Below are 14,017 nucleotides of genomic sequence, written 5' to 3'. Positions count from 1 at the left end.
GGAGTGTGACCTGTGTATGTATTAACAGTGTGAAAATTGACTGCTGGTGCTGTGTGACCCAATTAGCTATCTTGCTGTGACTGTTTGAGGTTTTAAGTTGCCGTGGACGAAAATACTGCTCTTTGAAGTAATGGTATTTATGATGTAACTGGGAATCAACCCCATCCGCCATAGCACGCCATTATTTACCTGAGTTGCAAGGCCTCAGGTATGTAAGCAGTGCAAGCTAATCTTCTTATTGTTCTTGTGGGAAAACACTCTGAAATAAACCATCACTGCAGTCAAAGCATTTATTCTATAGCATCCACTTTTACTGGCCCACCGAAACCTAAACAGTATATCTCTGTCTATCTATCTTTATCTATCGGTATATCACAGTCTATCTGTCTGTATATCTGTCTGTCTGTTTGTATAGCTGTTTATCATCGATCTGTATTGATCAGTGTTGTCTATATCTATCTATCTATCTGTCTGTCTATCTGTCTGTCTATCTATCTATCTGTTTTATCTGTCTATCTATCAGTCTATCTATCTATCTATTTGTCTGTCTATCTATCCATCCATACTAAATTTATTCCAGTACACAAACAGTGATGCTCAGCCAGCAAAATAGCAGCACAGTTGCAAATGACGCTGATTGCAATACACTAAGCAAGCAGCCACATAGCGCCAAAGTTGCAGCATTACAAGAGTGATTAGCGTAGGTTCCTGCACGCTTCCTGGAACAATAATTTGGCGCGCGTTGGAAGTGGCGAAAAATGGCATAATCAACGCAAGCAGTAATTTGAAACTAGTGACGTAGTGGAGTTGCAAATGGCAGAGTGCAATAGGGTGCGTAAGTAGTAATTTGCAACATGAGTGGCAGTGCAGTTGCGAAGAAGGTGTTGTAGTGGGGTGTGTAGATAGTCATTTGAATCGAGAGTTGTAGTGGCCTCGCAAATTACGGAGATTGCAATGTCGTAGTAGAGTTGCAAATGACGGAGATTGCAGTGCAGTGTGTAAACCGTAATTTAATGCGAGAGTCGTAGTGCAGTTGCAAATGGTGTGGGTTTCAGTAGCTACGTAAGCATGAATTCCGAGGCAGAGTCATTGCAGTGCCGTTGCAAATGACGCAGCGTTGCCTGTCTTGGTGGTGAGGGTACTTGCAAGACGGCGTAATGGTATCGAGTTGCAAATGTCAGCCGCTGCACCATTGCGTCACGGTTATATAAGGCTGACACATGCTGACGGGTGGTGGCATACGGCTGACACATGCTGACGGGTGGTGGCATACGGCTGACACATGCTGACGGGTGGTGGCATACGGCTGACACATGCTGACGGGTGGTGGCATACGGCTGACACATGCTGACGGGTGGTGGCATAAGGCTGACACATGCTGACGGTTGGTGGCATACGGCTGACACATGCTGACGGGTAGTGGCATACGGCTGACACATGCTGACGGGTGGTGGCATAAGGCTGACATATGCTGACGGTTGGTGGCATAAGGCTGACACATGCTGACGGGTGGTGGCATACGGCTGACACATGCTGACGGGTGGTGGCATAAGGCTGACACATGCTGACGGGTATTCTCGTCGGTTAAGGAAGCTCCCTAACACCCTTTCCTAAGCGATTTATTTTGTTTATTACACCTCACTGTCCTCTTCTGTGCTGAGTAAATGTTAACCACCTATATCCAAAAATAAATCACTAAGGAAGAGGTGTTAGGGAGCTTCCGCAACCAGCAAGAAGACGGGCCCCTGAGTCTTCTTCCTCTCACTTAAAATATTGGGTGATTTTTAGATGTGGGGGTATCTTGAGAAACGGCCGGGTCAGTCAGTCACTCACTAATGATTTTCGCATGCAGGATGGGTCAGTCCGGGTATTTACTAGTCTAAGTAGTATTTTATAGTTTTTGTAATGTAGTTTTGTAGATGTCAGTTGCTTTTACCATTGCGTCAGCGTTACATAAGTGTGGTATTTGGTGACGTAGTGGGTTTAATCTTGCAGTGTGTGTGTGTGTGTGTGTGTGTGTGTGTGTGTGTGTGTGTGTGTGTGTGTGTGTGTGTGTGTGTGTGTGTGTGTGTGTGTGTGTGTGTGTGTGCTTTGCTGGGTATTTTCCTTACCAGTTACGATTCTTGTAGTCCCTTGTTTTGTACGTTTTGAAGTGGAGAGGTGTGTGAGAGATGGGGTGTGAGCTGGGGGGAGGGCAGTGAAAGGGCGGGGGACAGGGCGACGTGGAGGCGATTTGTTTGTGGCCACCCCTTACGGGATTGAGGCGTCTGACAATAGATAGACAGAGAGATTTTATGTGTGTGTGTGTGTGTGTGTGTGTGTGTGTGTGTGTGTGTGTGTGTGTGTTATTTTGTGAGTGAGATTTTAATAAGTCCTCTCATTCTTTTTCAGGTGAAGCATGTCGGTTCACAACGGATAATACTGAAGAAAGAGAGACCTGGAAAATAGCATAATTCTGTTGAAAAATAGTGAATGAAGTGATTTGGACACGAAAGATGAAGTCGTGAATAAGTGTAAAGGGAAGAAAAGTGAATAATTACTCAGATGAATTGACAAAGGAAAAATGACTTGAAAATAATGTTGAAGTTTGGCTGAAAGGAAGCCAAAATAATAATGGTTTGAAAAGTTAATAGTCACGAAATTGGTGATACATTTTGATTAAAGAAAAGTGAATGATGTCTAAAGGGGAAAAAAGGAAAACTGAAAAATGTCCCAGGAGCAAAGAGCAGCTCGGTAGCCAACAATTATCTGTAATTATGCAGTGAAAGTGAACTGAAAGTGAGAGTGAGCAAGGCCTCTCTCTCTAACTCTCTCACTCTCTCCACCATCACCATGACAACAATGTGGCCTCTACCTCTCATCCTCCTCATCATCTCAACCTTCGTCTGTATACAGGTTGGTGAATTTTGTTTTATTTTTCTTTTTTTTGTTGTTGTTCAGATCATTTTTAAGTTATTTGTAATTGGTAAGATATGAATTATGGATTACACCGACACTAGCCACTTCGAAATTGCTCTGCAGTCAATAATGGAAAGGGAAATTTGGAAGAGGGACCGTACTAGACTTGTATTTCAATTTTGCCTAACGAATTCATGACGAGAATAATTGGCAGTAAGTTATTGTACCGTACCAATTGTTCTTTAGCAGCTTCTCCCATGATTATTACCGTAACCTTGCTGATTTGTGTTCCAGTAGTGATCGCAAGTCTTGGTCCTGAACAGCGTAGATTTTTCTCTGTGTCGTATTTCTAGATGTGTAGACGTAATTAAATTAAAAAAAAAAATGAGGTAAGTTGTGATAGGTGATGATGGTTCTAGACAGCTGGCACACCGTATCAGCAGGTGGTGTCTCCGTAAATGGAAGTAATTACCGATACCTGGTTCGTTAATTACTGATACGCACACACCTGTTGCTTATCGGTGTGTATGGTGTGGGGAGAATGGGTTTTGGTCAGTCATCGTTAGTTCTTAGAGGACGAGAGGCCAGTTCTAATAATTCTCGTTGGTTAAGGAAGGTCCCTAGCACCTTTTCCTTAGCGATTTATTTTTTGGATGTGGCTGGTTAATATCCTTTTGTACATCATTAATGCTGAGTATGGTGATGTTAGAAGGATTTATATAACACGGAGGAGTGTAATAAGCAAAATAAATCGCTGAGAAAAAGGTGTTAGGAAGTTTCATTAACCGATGAGAATACGGATCCTAAGCTTAGTAAGATGTCAGAATAAAGTAATTGAAAAATGCTTTATAGAAGAATACCGGTACAAGCCTCCTGAAGGTGTTACCTGTACTTACCTTTGCTGATGAATTACCTTTAATTTCTCTTCCATGAGGCGTGTGGTTTAAGCTGAAGAAAATAACATTGCAGCACCAGCTTAAAAATAATGATCTTTTATATTACACTGGTCTGCAGTTTGCTTTGATGTGGAATGGAAAATTAACTGCTGTGTCATTAAAATTTTCTCCTGGATTGTGCTTGCCCTGTAATTAATATATTTGCTTTGCTAACGAGGCTGTATTTGTTCTGTCTGAAGCTATTGGGTGATTTTTGTATCGTTACGTAGACTTATGTGATTCGCTTGTCTGAAAATATCCATGTTTTCTTGTTTACTTCTGCATCAGGGAAAAGGGATAAGTGTGTGTGTGTGTGTGTGTGTGTGTGTGTGTGTGTGTGTGTGTGTGTGTGTGTGTGTGTGTGTGTGTGTGTGTTTGTGCTTGTCACGAAGAAGTGCAATGGAAAGGGCGTACAGGTAAACTTTTGTCATATTCTGGTCTGTGTTGTTAGTCACGAAAAGTATTAGGGAATGGAAGTGGAGCTGTAGTATTGTCTTTTTCTGCCGATTCGCTGTAACAATAAATCAGCGATAGATGATGTTCTAGTCACGAAGTGTTATGGAAAGGATGTGGAGTGTGCAGCTGTAGTATTTGTCTTATCCTGTCATGGGTCGTGGGTGAAAGGCTGTAAAAGACGAGAATTTCCCCCAAAACAAGGAAGACGAACTAAACTATAATTTTATTAGTATGGTTGTTTTGATAGCTGGATGGATGGTTGGATGACCGAAGAGAAAAATGCTTGTGATGGCGAATGAATGTCTGGGTAGAGAGATTGATGAGTGATTGAAAAGTGGGGTGATGGATGAGTACGGTAGGCAGGCTGGTGGATGCATGAGTTGAGGAAGATACTTATAAATAGGCAGGTTGGTGGATGCATGGGTTGAGGAAGATACTTATAAATAGATTGATACAGTGAATGAACGGGTGAAAAAAGCAGCAAAAAGGTGAACGTATCAACCAAGTCTAGATGGATGAATAGATGAAAAGCGTGAAATAAGTTGCAAAAGGACGAAAATTTCCCAAGTTTTAAAGGTGAACGAACAAAAAGGAGATTATGGCCGTGTGTGTACTGATGTGTGTGTTGGCGTCTGTTTGTACCCGATTCACGCACTCTTATGTGTCCCAACTCCGCACACTGAAACCTCGACCTCGTGCACTCAAACCCCGATCCCCGTACACTCAAACCTCGATCCCCACACACTCAAACCCCGACCCCCGCACACTCAAACCCTGACCCCCGCGCACTCAACTTCGTCATATCAGCAGCGACCCCAATTGACCCGCGTTCATATTGCCAGAAGGACGCTCGACTTTTGCCTGATATTCCCGGGGTAATTTGGAACTCATTAACTGCCACACTTCACCTTCGCTAATAATGCGCGCCTTTTTTCCCCCGTCTTTTCGAACGTGAACAGTTAGCGAGTTTTTTAGTGCCTCTTTTTAGCGCCTTCTGCTATTTCCTTTCAACCCGCGGATGTGATTCCTGTCTTATTCTTGCTTAGTACAGGCGATATACTCAGCTTAGGATATGGTAGGTTTTGTTTTTATATATTTTTCATTAGCCACTTCTACACGAAAAATATTCCACTGATAATTAATTTCGTATGGTAATGAGAATAGGATAAAAACGACGTTATTTTACTGGTGATTGGTGGGGATTGTTTGTAATTTCCTCACTACGAGAGCCTTTTGGGGATGAATATAATCGTGTAACTTTTACCTGGTAGTAAAAAGAAGTAAAGCATAGCCATCATCGCACGGAAAGGGTTGAGTTCAAAAAGGAGATATTAGGAAAGGCCAGATGCTGTGGAAAAACGCAGACTGATGATGATGGTGGACATTAGTTATGATGTATTCCTAGGCACGTTTACCTAGAGAACACCCTTCTTGAAATGATTACGACTATGTGAAATGTCTCTGTTGTCCAGGTAGCCTAAAGCTGCTGTAGGCTAACAATTGCTGTATAGTGCCGGTAGACTATTGTATTTATCCACCTGCCTGTCTCTGTCTGTCTGTCTGTCTGTCTATCCATAATTTAAGTCACTTTATCGCAGGTCCCATGAAGTACGGTACAGTTATGTCTATTTGCCACGGTACCCTGTAGGCCAGTAATGATCCAAATACCCGATGTTCGATTATGAAATTTAACCACGATTTGTTTTTCCTTAGTCTGCGTCTCTTCATGCAGGGCTTAAACATGGCCTAGGTTCTTATAAAATGTTACTTCAGACGTTATTATAGCTTCAGGTAATGTAGGTTAGGATATAGAACCGTTTTAAAGTGGTGTTGATTGCAGTGCTAGCTCTCTCTCCTTTACAGTTTTATCATTGCTTTATACAACACACGGAACGGTATTATTTTTTCCATAACCCCAAAGCCATCCCCACCGACATGAAAGGACTAATGGAACAGGCACGGCAAAAGTCCCTACTGGTTTGTTATCTTCATTTCGATGCACTGGATTCGATGCGGGATGTGAAGCGATATTGTGATTGGTAATACGATGATGGACCACACCGTTGTAAAATTTGCCACTACTAACAAACTGCAATAACATACGGTGCCGGTTATTTTAAAAATGTTGATAGTTATATATTACTTCAGAGTAAGAATGTCTATCCGTCTATCTATCTGTCTATCTATCTGTGTATTTGTCTCTCTATCTATCTATAGCCAGACGCCTTAATCCCGTAAGGTGTGGCCACAAACTAAGCACTCCCATGTCGCTCTGTCCCCTGCCATAACTCTGCCCTCCCCCCAACTCACACAACCCTCTCTCATATACCTCTCCATTCCATCGCTCCATCTCATCCTCGGTCTCCCCCTCCCTCTTTCGGAATAGCAGTGATATTTAGAGATCTGACTGAAATGGTTAATGATAATAGGCTACGTATTTAAAGAGGAATACATTATGCCGCGTTGAACAGACAGCATTATTCGTGATTTGCTCTGTCTTATTAACGCAAGCTTTTTCCTGTGTGTGTGTGTGTGTGTGTGTGTGTGTGTGTGTTAACAGAAGATGAACAGAGGACGGAAAAACAAATTAAATAAAAAAATTCCATACACTGGATTAAAGGTGTCCTCTGTTCATAAAAAAATCCGCGACAGTTGGGCTTGAACTGCTGTAGGCTGAAGTGTGTGTGTGTGTGTGTGTGTGTGTGTGTGTGTGTGTGTGTGTGTGTGTGTGTGTGTGTGTGTGTGTGTGTGTGTGTGTGTGTGTGTGTGTGTGTGTGTGTGTGTGTGTGTGTGTGTGTGTGTGTGTGTGTGTGTGTGTAGATATATGCAGTTCATCAGCTTAATCTAAAAATCGGATAGGTAAACAAATGCCATGGCGAGCGTATACCTCAGCGTTTGGCGAGCTTCACGTCCCCTCTCATGTATTTGCATTGTACCCTCGGCTGATGTTCCCGACAGCCTGTAGGAATAATATTAACAACTTCATTATGCTTACATCTTTTTGTAGTTTATTCTTGTAATTTGCATACGATTTTGTTCATCGTGAGAGGCCCACACCCTCGATGTGAAGGGGTTAGTGGAAGATGCTACTAATTCCTCTGATAAAAAATAAACTAAAGATCGTCTGACTGTAGGGAGAATAACTCAGTAATAATAATAATAATAATAATATAGAAACTCCAAAACTGGAAAAAATAATATCGTCTGGACCTACCAAGACTGAAATAATAATAATAATAATAATAATAATAATAATAATAATGATAATAATACACATCACTGGACCAGAATTGATAACCTTGTATCATAAAATATTAGTGTCGTCTTTTAACCTCTTCTGTTCAGTGACATCTTTTATTTATTTATATTTATTTATTTCTATATTTAATTAATTAATTATTTATTCATTTATTTATTTATTTTATTTACCTGAATTTATCTGTATTTACCTTTTTTTTTTTTTTTACTTTAATAATTAACGGACTGGCTTAACCCCACAGGTGTTAAAAGAGGTCAACTTTAGGTAGGCTACTCACAGGCCACAAATCCTCAGTATGGACGGTTCTGCAGTGGGAGGATTTCGAAGGATTTAGTGGGCAGTGAAGGGATTTATGACCCGTTCCACTGGGGGTCCCTCTGGATTTTTGGATTTCCATTTCCATTTCTGAAGCCTGGCGTATAGATGGTGGCAGGTTTGGGATGATGATGATGATGATGATGATGGTGATGGAAGGAGAATTCGGATGTTGGTAATGATGATATGATGATGAATCCTGTCGAATAAATGGAAACAGTTTGGATGATGATGGTGATGATAATCTTGCCTAATAGGTGGAAGCAATTGGGATGATGATGATGATGATGATGATGATGATGATGATGATGTGATGATGCATGGATTTAAAATTATGAGATTGATGATTTTTCTTGATAAACTTCCCCAAGTATATTTTCCTCCCTGGTCATGTGTTTACGTGTCTAGTTTGTTGCTTGTTTGCTTTTCTTACGATCTTTGTTTGCTTAGGCGAGCTTAGCAACTGCGTCGTACCATTCCAAGGCGCAGTTCCTATAGTCTTGCTTGGAATTGTCTTGCTTATTTTGTTGCATATTTTGTTACTTGATTATAGAGCCAACCGCAGTCCTTCCTTACACTTTTCTTGTTTCATGCGTGTTTATTCGTTTCAGTTCTTGCTTGTCTGGTTATTTGCTTGTGGTAAAGGCGATTGCTTTGATATTTGCTTGTATTGTGTGGTTGTTTCATTGTTTCATTGCCTGCCTTGTAGACTTGCTTGTCCTTTCGAGTGTAGTGTAGGTTCTTGCGCACTTATATTCTTGTTTTGCGTGTTCTTGCTTGTTTATTTGTACATTTTTACTTGCTTACTTGCTTTTATTGGGACTTGTCGAATGGGTTCTTGTTGCGTGTTTGCTTGTTCGTTTATTCCCAGCTTTCCTACTTGCTTGGCTTATTGCGTGTCATCTAATTGCTTGCATGTTGCCTGTGCTTGTTTTCCTGCCTCCTTGCTTATTCACCTGCTTGAGCTGCGTCTGTCTGCTTGCTTCTGCTTTTTTCCAGACGCTGAGTAGGGCTGTTGTTGTGGTGTGGGTTTGCTTCTCTCTCTCTCTCTCTCTCTCTCTCTCTCTCTCTCTCTCTCTCTCTCTCTCTCTCTCTCTCTCTCTCTCTCTCTCACACACACACACACACACACACACACACACACACACACACACACACAGAGCACTGCTTGAAGGTGTAGGCCTTTGTAAGCTACTCGGGTGACCAGCGAGCGTGTAGGCGTAGAGAGGGAGAAAGAGAGAGAGAGAGAGAGAGAGCAGCACTGAAAGACACGTGCAAAGAGAAAATGAAGGAGGTAAAGATATACGAAAGGGCAGAAACAGAAGCACACAGATGCATTCAAAGGCACGGAGAAAGAGAGAGAGAGAGAGAGAGAGAGAGAGAGAGGGTAAAAGATTAGATATGTAGTAGGCTGTAGGAAATAAAAAAAGAATTTAGTGAAAGAAGGAAGGAAAGCAGGGTATCGGAGTAGAGTTAATAGGATGAAGGAAAGTGTGGGAGGGAGGGAAGGAAGGGAGGAGGGAAGATGAAAGTGGAAGAGGGAAGGAAAAAAATGTAATTGAGTTTAAGGAGTGATGGTAGGAAGAGAGGAGGGAAAGTAGAATGCATAGTAGTAGAGTGAAGGAAGGAAGGAAGGAAGTATATGAATCTTTTTGGCAGAGTGAAGGAAGGAAGGAAGGAAAAATAGGATGCTTTTTAGCAGAGTGAAAGAAGGAAGGAGGGTAAGTTAATGCTTTGATGCAGAATGAAGGAAGGAAGGAAAGAAAGAAGGTAGGAAAGTGAAAGGAGTGAAACAGAGTGTGGAAAGGAGGAGAAGAAACATAGAGAACTAGAAAAAAGAAAGAATTTATGATAGTAGTGTGAAAGAAGTGAAGAAAAGAATCAGTATAGGAAAATGAAGGGAAAGAAGGAAAGATTCAGTATGGCAGAGTGAAGGGGGTGAAGGAAGAAAGGAAAGGAGGAAAGAATTACAGGATGGAGTGAAAAGGGTGAAGGTGAGGGAGTGGCCCTTAGGTTGCTTCCTTCTATGGTGGCTCCTTTCATCTTCACACACACACACACACACACACACACACACACACACACACACACACACACACACACACACACACACACACACACACACTCTCTCTCTCTCTCTCTCTCTCTCCTTTTAGTCTATCCTCTTGTCTGCTTCTCCTCTCATCTTTATTCTACTATTCCTTCATTTCCCATTATTTTCCTTCCATCCTTTTTATTTCCTTCCTTCCCTTTTTTTACTCTCCCATCTCTTACGTCGTCTTCCCTTCTCTTCCCCTCCCTACCCTTCCCTTTCCTTATCCCTTCTCGTCATCTTCTCTTGCCTTCCCTTCCCTTCCTTTTCTCCACCTCCTTCTTTTTTCCTTCTCCATTCTCGTCCCTTACCCATCTTCCTCTCTTTCCTTCCTCCTTCCATCCCATCCCTCCCTCAACACCAGTTTCCTTCGCCTACCGCTCTTTACGTATAATTTTTTGTAAGTTTAATATATATACTTTTTTTTTCTTTTTTTTTTAGGCTGGCCCACTGCTTCCTAATATGACCCGATATTTTCACAAAGTTTCGCGCCGTGCACCTCTCATCCATTGGCAAAGTTGGAGCGTTGTAATATTTTTCTGAACGATATATTACGGAGGAGGGACGCTGCTGCTGCTGTTTTTTCGGTCAGGGGTTGTATTAGTCTAGGTACCATTTTCTTTATAATTAGCCACATTTATTTTGTATCTTTTCCCCAGCTGACCTGATTTTGAAACTTTGACTACCTTATTTCAAGACGTTCGTATTGATAGGCATTGCATGGTGTATCGAGTAAGGCGATTTACTTTTCTATCTATCCATTGCCAGACGCGTTAATCCCGTAAGGGGTGGCCACAAACAAATCGCCTCCATGTCGCCCTGTCCCCCGCCATTTCACTGCCCTGTTCCCAGCTCACACACACCCTCCTTCATAGGCTATACCTCTCCACTCCATCCCTCCATCTCATCGTTGGCTTTTATACACTATTAAAACTATTGCCGGTAGTCCTGAAGCCAAAGTTACGGTACTGAGACGATACACAGCACTAGTATCGATGCAGGTATTGATGCTGTGGCCGGAAGTTACCTGTGCACAGTATTATCTGCTGTACTGATTATGCTTCCCTAGTGAGCAAGTTTTTGTTTACATGTGAATAATGACTGACATTTTGGTCTTTGTTGCAACTCATTCCATGCAACTTTCGCAATACATGTTGAATTTATTGATGCTTCCTTGTTCAGTTTTTAGTCCCGTATTTAAGTACTTTTTTATTAGTATTATTGTTGTTATTATTATTATTATTATTATTATTATTATTTTTTTTTTTTTTGCTGTGTTTTCCAATAAAGAAGTATTTTTGTCGTGTATGTCTTCGTCATCATTTAGCAACGTCCTAGCTTGTGGTCACTGTTTGTATCGTTATGCTGTGTGTGTGTGTGTGTGTGTGTGTGTGTGTGTGTGTGTGTGTGTGTGTGTGTGTGTGTGTGTGTGTGTGTGTGTGTGAAGTATGTATGTTTTTATCCGATTTTAGCTAATTTTGGCGGCTAGTTGTAAGGGCACAGCAAGGGGTTGTTCTTTTATTTTTGAGAACATGTACATATGCGTGTGTATGCATTTATATGTGCAGTACACTACACACACACACACACACACACACACACACACACACACAGTAATGGTGTAGATAGGCAGCATCTCTGAATACGGTGTGTGTTGGTGAGTGAGTGACGTGCAGGACACACCCAGGACACACCCAGGACACACCCAGAGCCAGGGGGGACAACACATCACCGGGCCAACTTCATCACAACACTGGACACGTACCCTCACACTATGTATACTCAGACACATATTGACTTTAACCTACAGTGTGTGTGTGTGTGTGTGTGTGTGTGTGTGTGAGAGAGAGAGAGAGAGAGAGAGAGAGAGAGAGAGAGAGAGAGAGAGAGAGAGCTTTGGCACATTTCATACTTCATCATATTCTCTTGGGCTGCAGAGATCTTTTAACACCGTTTCCTATAAGATTGTTTTGGACATTATTCTTTGATGTCCTTTAGTATTTTATTGATGCCACTGTGTCCATATTAACAAGATATATACCCTACTCTACAGGGCATCTTGTGAAGGCTTTACAGAGTCTCACCATCATCTTACCCTACACGACAGGGCATCTTGTCAAGCTCTTACCTCTTCTTACCATAATATCACCATAAATATCACCATAAACGTATCACCCAGGACAGGTCGCACACTAGATTCCCACACTCTCTTTCTCTCCCTCATCGTGTATTCTGGACCTATTTCTCCCGGGACATGGTACACAATAATTTCCCTTGCTGCTCTGTCCACACACGCCAAACTTTTCGTACACCGTGCCTGCAAATCATGTTATATTAGCACAATTTCCTACACGCTATACTTTTTAAGGGATTTTTGCACCGAAATAAATGATATATGCTTCCTGCGCTGTTTCCTCACGTATATATTTAGAAGATTAATTTTCGTACAAGATTTTGGCAGATTTTTCTTGTTCTTTTTCTTTTTCTTTCTTTTTTTCTTCTTTTTCTTTTTTTTGCCTGATGGTTCGTACCTTGACGCATCACAACCTTCAATTTCACAGGTGTCATTTTTATACGGTAATGTACGTGTTCTTTCGCGATGTGTGTGTGTGTGTGTGTGTGTGTGTGTGTGTGTGTGAGAGAGAGAGAGAGAGAGAGATCCATTAGCCACACGGATTGTTATTGGATTGTTAACTCACCTGCTGTCGTTAATTTGCCACAGGTAAGTCACTTCCTCTCTGCTTCGACTCCTTTATTAGCCTATGCGTTTACTTCCTTGCTTTACTTGTTTACTTTCTTGTTTTTGCAATTGTCACTCGTTTATTTGATTGTTTTTTTTTTTTGGGGGGGGGCGGTAGGAGCCGAGGGAGAGTGTAACCAAGTGGAATGAGGGAGAGTGTGGTGGAAGAAGAGTGTGATGGAGTGAGGGAAGTGTGGAGCGATGGGAAGTGTGGTGGAAGGAGGGAGAGTGTAGTGTAGTGAAGGAGAGTGTGGAGTGAGGGGGGACTGTGGATTGTGAGAGTACGGTGGAGTGAGGGAGAGTGTGGTGGAGAGAGAGAGAGATTGGTGGAAGGAGGGAGAGTGTAGTGGAGTGAGGGAGTTGTTGATAGAGAGAGTGTGGTGGAGTGAGGGAGAGTGTGGTGGAGTAAGGGGAGTGTGGTGGAAGGAGGAGAGTGTGGTGGTGTGAGGGAGAGTGTAGTGGAGCGAGGGAGAGAATGGTGGAAGGAGGGAAAGTGTAGTGGAGCAAGGGAGAGTGTAGTGGAGCGAGGGAGAGTGTAATGGAGCGAGGGAGGGTGTAGTGGAGCAAGGAAGAAGTTGCGGAATGAAGGAGAGTGTGGAGTAAAGGAGAATGTGGATTGAGAGAGTGTAGTGGAGTGAGGGAGAAAGTGGTGGAAGGAGGGAGAGTGTGGTGGAAGGAGGGAGAGTGTAGTGGAGTGAGGGAGAGTGTGGATTGAGAGAGTGTAGTGGAGCAAGGGAGAGTGTAGTGGAGCAAGGGAGGGTGTAGTGGAGCAAGGGAGAGTGTAGTGGGGCAAGGGAGGGTGTAGTGGAGCAAGGGAGGGTGTAGTGGAACGAGGGGGGGGTGTAGTGGAGCGAGGGAGAGTGCAGGGACGGAAAATAATTAAGTAATCAACAGAGGACCCGCATCACAGCACAACACATTCCCTGTCACTCAGATTTGTCCCACGTGTCAATAATGTATCGACACGTGGAATTTTAAAACTGCTGAGATTTTTGTTCACCTTCTTTATCTCTCGTTTTATATACCTGTTTTTTTTTTGTTTCATTTTCCTTTTACTACGAATTTCATTAAGAAAGGTGTTTTTATGAGTCTTCCTTCATCCCTGTGTGGATTGAGAGTTGTGTCTGGGAAGTTTTGTGTCACTTATCTGGCCAGGTATGAGGTGGAGTGTGTGTGTGTGTGTGTGTGTGTGTGTGTGTGTGTGTGTGTGTGTGTGTGTGTGTGTGTGTGTGTGTGTGTGTGTGTGTGTGTGTGTGTGTGTGTCCGAAATATATGATGCCTAATTGTTTATGTATATTAAGCCAATTTACTCTCTCCGGTGA

General features: G+C 42.3%; 1 protein-coding gene across 1 annotated transcript in view; it reads left to right on the top strand.

The window, feature by feature from the left end:
* Nucleotides 1-2,831: 2,831 nt before the first annotated feature.
* The window catches only part of LOC145415536 (A disintegrin and metalloproteinase with thrombospondin motifs 2-like), a 208,499-nt gene continuing 197,313 nt past the window's right edge, over nt 2,832-14,017 (top strand). Inside the window, exon 1 of the mRNA XM_080284761.1 lies at nt 2,832-2,895. The gene's annotated coding sequence lies outside the window, so the exon portion shown is untranslated. The remainder of the gene's footprint in view (nt 2,896-14,017) is intronic.

The sequence above is a fragment of the Coenobita brevimanus genome, chromosome 103, assembly GCF_032717465.1.
Source record: "Coenobita brevimanus isolate Jiangsu-jjx chromosome 103, ASM3271746v2, whole genome shotgun sequence".
NCBI classification, from domain to species: domain Eukaryota; kingdom Metazoa; phylum Arthropoda; class Malacostraca; order Decapoda; family Coenobitidae; genus Coenobita; species Coenobita brevimanus.
The sequence above is the reverse complement of the archived record's forward strand: the minus strand, read 5'-3'. Positions and strand labels throughout refer to the sequence as shown.